Below are 6,000 nucleotides of genomic sequence, written 5' to 3'. Positions count from 1 at the left end.
GTGCTCAATCAGAAAGACATGCCCAGACTTGTAGTAGTAGTGCAATACCAGAGTTCCCTTATTCATTGTTAGCCGTTTAGTGTGCAGCTGTGTGTGTGGATCAGTCTTTTTGATATATTTGTAGTGCATTTCTTTCTGATTGAGCACGCTGCAACAGTTAGGTTGCAGCAGTAGTATACCAATAGAAGGATTGTAATGCAAAATACCCTGTTTACCTTGGTTACGTGTGCAGGGAGCAGGCAGCCCGGCTCCTAGCATATGCGGATACTCGTAACCAAGGTAAATATCGGGTATCCAAGGAAAGCACTTCGCTTAGTTACCCGATGTTTACCTTGGTTACCAGCGTCCGCAGCTTTCAGATGCCGGCTCCCAGTTTATCATGTTCAGTTCCCCTCACTCCCAATCACATGACTCCAATGCCCGCCCATAAACTTCAAGTGACAGGATCCTGCAAAATAACACATGTGTTTTTCTTTGTAAAAACAGGATCCACTTTTACAGCAAAAAAACGTTCATGACGCATGTTAAAAAAACGACGTGTGAAAGCAGCTTAATCCGCATGTCACCCTTTGCATTACAACATGTAAGATATGCAGTATCCTCCGCAGGATACAATGGCATGATGTAGTTTTCATATCTGCTGCGATGCTCAATATACAATGCCGTTATTTTCAGCAGAAAACTTTAAAATCTGATGAAAAATGCTGGTACTGTAAAACGAAGAATGTTTTGACGGTATTTTGCATTTAAAAATCTGCAATGAAAAAGGTAAAATTTGAAGTGGAAGCCACATGCGGATTTTTCTGCAGCAACAAATCTGCACCATGTGAACGTACCCCTTTTTTTTGGGTGGGAGGAGATGCATCGGGTCTTTGGCACTTTTGCAAGGTGGCTCATCTCTGGGGTAAGCTGACAGTTCTGCCTGGCACGGAGCCTCATCCCATTCTCCCAATATCTGCAGGTGCCGGATCGGCGGCTCCTACCTGTCGGCTTTGGCGGTTTTCTTTGTTCCTAAATGTTGTTAGCATTTTAAATGCCCCTTTAATATCACAAAGCGCTCATTACCGTGAGACGGCTCGTTTTGTGCACTGCTGAATTATTTATTCTGTACACAGAAGGAATTCATCTGGTTTCTGAACACAACATTTCCTCTCTTTTTTTCTTTCTTTTTTTTTCTCCAGAAATAAAGAACTGGGGATTCCTCAGGGTCCAAATCTCCAGTTCAGATCAATCTGGCTGCAAGGGAAGAAGGAAAAATTTAATTACCTTTAATCCGAGTGAAATGTAAAAAAAAAAAAAAAAAAGAAAGTTTCTAAAGAGGCCAAAGGTCATTTTAAAAAAAAGCCAATGTAATTGTGAATGCAACAACCAAGGGGATGGAAGTAATAACAGGAGGCTAATGGATGTTACAGCGCGGACCCGCACGTTACCGGCGGAGGAGAACAGCTTCAGAGCGAGCGACCTCAAGAAATGACCTTCAAAAGGTCATTAAAAAATGCAGAAAAATGGGCTTCGTATTTGACCACTGATAGCAAGGTGATTGCAAAAGTTTTCACACCTTTAGTACAAGTCTCGGCAAAGAGCTGTAAGTGTAAAATGGCTTCTTCTGGGATTATCCTCACACATTTAATAGTACAATATTAGCTGAGAAAGCATTTCTCCTTAAAGGAGATACTCCAAGCAAAATTCTAACACTGTGCTATGCCCAATACTATATTAATAGGGGGCAGAACATGACAAAGAGCCTCTAAATCCTTATATCATGCTCCAAACCCCTCATGCCATGCCCTAGGAATCAAACAATGACACATTTATAAAACAGTTTAAAATTTTTGGCATAAACTGAACTGTAAAAAGTTGCAATTTGCTGAAAAACTTTCAAAAAGTTGCAAACTTTAGATTTTTGCACCATGCTGCGGGTTTGGAGCTGTCGTGGCTAACAATTTCTAGACAATTTTATGAAGATACAGTAAATGTTGCAAATTTTGGCGCAAATCTGCCCTTGCTCCTATGAGGTGTAGATTTAGAACAAACTAAACCTTTTATTTTTCATTTTGGCACAATTTAGATCAATGGGCTTTTTGTTTAGACCAATGTATTACAGCAGGGAACAATGATATTGCTACTGAGAGAAAAACAAACATGTGATTTATACTAAATTGAACACTCTGATTCCAAATATGAACTCTGAATTTGCCTACCACGTTTAGATTTTAAGTTATACATGCAAAGAATTTTCACTTATAATATTAATACTTTATATATTCGAAATATACCAGAGGATTTGTCCGAATGCCTTCAGAAAGGTCAATCAGCTAAGGCTCACCTCATGTCAGCAGTATTTTGCCGCAAAACCGGGTCTGTCACAAATGCGTTTCAGTTCAATTCATTTTCAATAGAATCGTGGCAAGATGCACTCACATGCGGTTGCGTGCGTTATATACAACTGCATGTGATCGCAAAAAAAAGCGGTTGTGAGAAGCGCATAATATCAGCAGTAAGTGTATAAAGCTCCTCTCCTATTTAGGTTGGTTGAATCCTTCCACCCATGCCAGCTATAGTGTGTCTGAGCTTCGCCCATTACGGTCATATGATTGTGATATCAGTACAGGTCCTGCACCACCCCTTCTCCAATGTTGTGCTCTTGAGCTTAGCATTGAAGAAGTAGTGGTCAAGGACCTTTGGTGATGTCACAACCATGTGACCATAATGGGCGGAGCTCAGCAGAGAAGTGATGGTGAAGGACCTGTGGTAATCAGCAGAAGAGAAGTGGTTTGTGTAGGACCTGTGCTGATGTCACGATCATGTGACCATAATGGGCGGAGCTCAGCAGAGAAGTGATGTTGAAGGACCTGTGGTAATCAGCAGAAGAGAAGTGGTTTGTGTAGGACCTGTGCTGATGTCATGATCATGTGACCATAATGGGCGGAGCTCAGCAGAGAAGTGATGGTGAAGGACCTGTGATAATCAGCAGAAGAGAAGTGGTTTGTGTAGGACCTGTGCTGATGTCACGATCATGTGACCATAATGGGCGGAGCTCAGCAGAGAAGTGATGTTGAAGGACCTGTGGTAATCAGCAGAAGAGAAGTGGTTTGTGTAGGACCTGTGCTGATGTCATGATCATGTGACCATAATGGGCGGAGCTCAGCAGAGAAGTGATGGTGAAGGACCTGTGATGTAATCAATGATAATGCTGAGGGCATGACTAAGTTAAAAAAAAGAATCCTGCCTGAACTTAAGTGACAGTGACTGATCCCAGCAAAAGCTCCGCCCCTATGACTGAAACCAAAGGTATTTACTGTATTCACCAAAGCATAGAAAGTCTTTTTTTAAAGCTATATACATGGAATTTATTTTTAAAACCATGTTAGTGATCCCGTTGCATCATTTAACATACATTGGTGCGGTTTAATATAAAAATGACAAGTTCCCTTTAAATGAAAACGGTGTAATACTTTATTTCTCCTATGGTGGCGCTCCAGGGAAATGATCGGTTCCCCCACAGGTCACAGCTGATCCGTGGTGGTCTTCCCACTTATTACCTTATATTTAGATTTTCAATGCAAATCAAGGGCTGATAACTCCAGGGCACTCGCTTTGTCCGGGCAATCCTCTGCAGAAGGCCTCCGCCTGGAATGGACGCGGTTGGATTTTTCTAGTTTACATTAGAGCCACTGACATTAATTCAAGATTAAACTTTGTTTGAAGTGTTTGAACAAGTGCAAGATTGAATCAAGGTGACCTTTATCTGCCGGATGGACTCGTTAACGTTGGCTGTGCGGACGGCAGATCATAGAAAGACGGTCTGTGACCCCGAATGATGTTCCCTCTGTAACTACAAGAGTGCATCGTCTTACAAGAAGCTAATGAAATATACTAAGTAAACACAAAGGTGTCCTTTAAAAGACGTGTGGTCGTCCTCACGTATCGTCTCTTTGTCCTCAATTCTACTGAAACTATTGGTAGAGTTGTTTATGTCCTAGTGCAAAAACAGAATTAATACAAGAATTGAGAAATCAAGCTGAGAAGGCATATGCAAATTAGCCTGAAAGTGCAATAGGGGCGTGTCCTTGTACTATGAGTGCAGCAACACGCCCACATTGCACTTGCAAACTAATTAATTTGTGGCTCAAAAGCTTGAAATCTCAGCAGTAGCAGATCAGATGAGTAGAAGAGAGGTCTTGTTATTATTGTTGTATTAGGGCTTATACTCACATACCGCAAAATTCACTAGTAATACCGTCCTGCCACATTCCCTTTAAGCCAGTCCAGTCTATTGTCCGTAAAGCTTTATTCTTGTATAATGAAAACTAGAACTTTTTTTTTTTTATATATATACTTTGATGGAGGTTTGCACAAGTTTTCAATTAAGGGGAAAAACAATCATTTCCATATTCCGCCATTTGCAACTTTTTTTAAAAAAAGGTTTTATACCACTTCTTTGCACTTTTTGAAAGACTTGGGGAATGAAGAGAGAGAACTTAGCCAACAGAATTAATGTAATTTCATCCAAAAAGAATGAACAGGCAAAGGGGAGATCGATACTGGTCGCATTTTACCCAATTTGTGAACCAAGCTGCGTTCACATGTCCAGTAATCATCCGTTAGAACGGATCCTGCAGAGATCCGTTGGGAAAATGGTTTCTCCTGGATCCGTTTTTTTTTTTTTTTTTTTTAACATAGAGTCTATAGAAGACGGATCTGTTAATGGATTACTGTTTATCGTCCATTTGGAACAGATCCTGTAAGGAAAAAAATGGGATCTGTTACAAACGCAAGAACAATGGATGGGTAAATAGTAATCCGTTAACGCATCCGTTCCATTCTCCATACACTCCAATGTTAAAAAAACGGATCCAGCAGAAATAATTTATTTCACAACGGACAAAAAAGTTGTTTGCGGAAATTTTTCCCTTTGGATCTCTGCAGGATCTATTCTAATGGATGATTACTGGACATGTGAACTCAACCTAAGACCCCCTTGACACGTCAGGGAAAAACGTCACTGACGTGATAAAGGTGCGTATGTTCCTCCGTGTGCCGTGATTTCATGGCACACGTGTTCTACATGTGTTATCCGTGATCTGAGATAGCACATGTAGATCAGGCAGTTATACTCACCTGTCCCTGCTCCTGTTGTCCGTGGTGCTGAAGTCTCCAGCAATGCTGTCTGCGGCCGCCGCTGTCTCCCCTCTGCAGCTACTTCCGGGTCAGCTGTGCAGTGAATAACCGCATATTCATGAGAATAATTATCCAGGCAGAAAGCAGCAACCAGCAGCGGCCGGAGACAGCGTCACTCGACAAGGTGAGTATAAAAAGCTTTTTATTTCAAAGATACATTTATTTCTGATACGTGTTTCACCATAGTGTGGTCTGTGGGACATCAGTGATGGCAGAATAAAACAGACATGTCTCCGTTCAGAGCACTTGGACACGCGTGTATGCTGCACAGAGACAGGATCAGTGAAAAATCACTGATGTGTGCGCAGACCCATTGATTTTAAAGGGTTTGCATATGTCCGTGATTCTGGTACGTATAAAAACTAGCACATAAGTACCAGAATCACTGACGTGTGAAACAGGCCTAAGAATGTCAAATGAAATGTCTTGAAAATTGCCTCATTTTTGTTTGCATGCATCACCATTTGCAGAAAATCTGCTTGCTGACAGTGAATAACGTTCATTGCTTTCTAAACTGATCCTTTGTCAAACTTCTAAATTGTAAATCTGGGATAGAGGATGCTCCAACCCCAAGACAAAGCAAGTTTGCTGCTCAGTAACCTGGAAAAGCTGTGTAAAGGGGGCTTTACACGCTGCGACATTGCTAATGCGGAGTCGTTGGGGTCACGGAATTGGTGACGCACATCCGGTCGCATTAGCGATGTTGTTGCGTGTGACACCGATAAGCGATTTTGCATCGTTGCAAAAACGTGCAAAATCGCTAATCAGCGACATGGGGGTCCATTCTTAAAAATCGTTACTGCAGCAGTAACGAAGTTG

General features: G+C 41.5%; 1 protein-coding gene across 1 annotated transcript in view; it reads right to left on the bottom strand.

Moving 5' to 3' along the window:
- Positions 1–1,151: 1,151 nt before the first annotated feature.
- The window catches only part of OMA1 (OMA1 zinc metallopeptidase), a 108,411-nt gene continuing 103,562 nt past the window's right edge, over positions 1,152–6,000 (bottom strand). The window contains exon 10 of the transcript XR_012725067.1: positions 1,152–1,236. The gene's annotated coding sequence lies outside the window, so the exon portion shown is untranslated. The remainder of the gene's footprint in view (positions 1,237–6,000) is intronic.

This window comes from Anomaloglossus baeobatrachus, chromosome 8, assembly GCF_048569485.1.
Source record: "Anomaloglossus baeobatrachus isolate aAnoBae1 chromosome 8, aAnoBae1.hap1, whole genome shotgun sequence".
Classification (NCBI taxonomy): domain Eukaryota; kingdom Metazoa; phylum Chordata; class Amphibia; order Anura; family Aromobatidae; genus Anomaloglossus; species Anomaloglossus baeobatrachus.
Note: the sequence above shows the minus strand (reverse complement) of the source record. Positions and strands in the feature narration are given on the sequence as shown.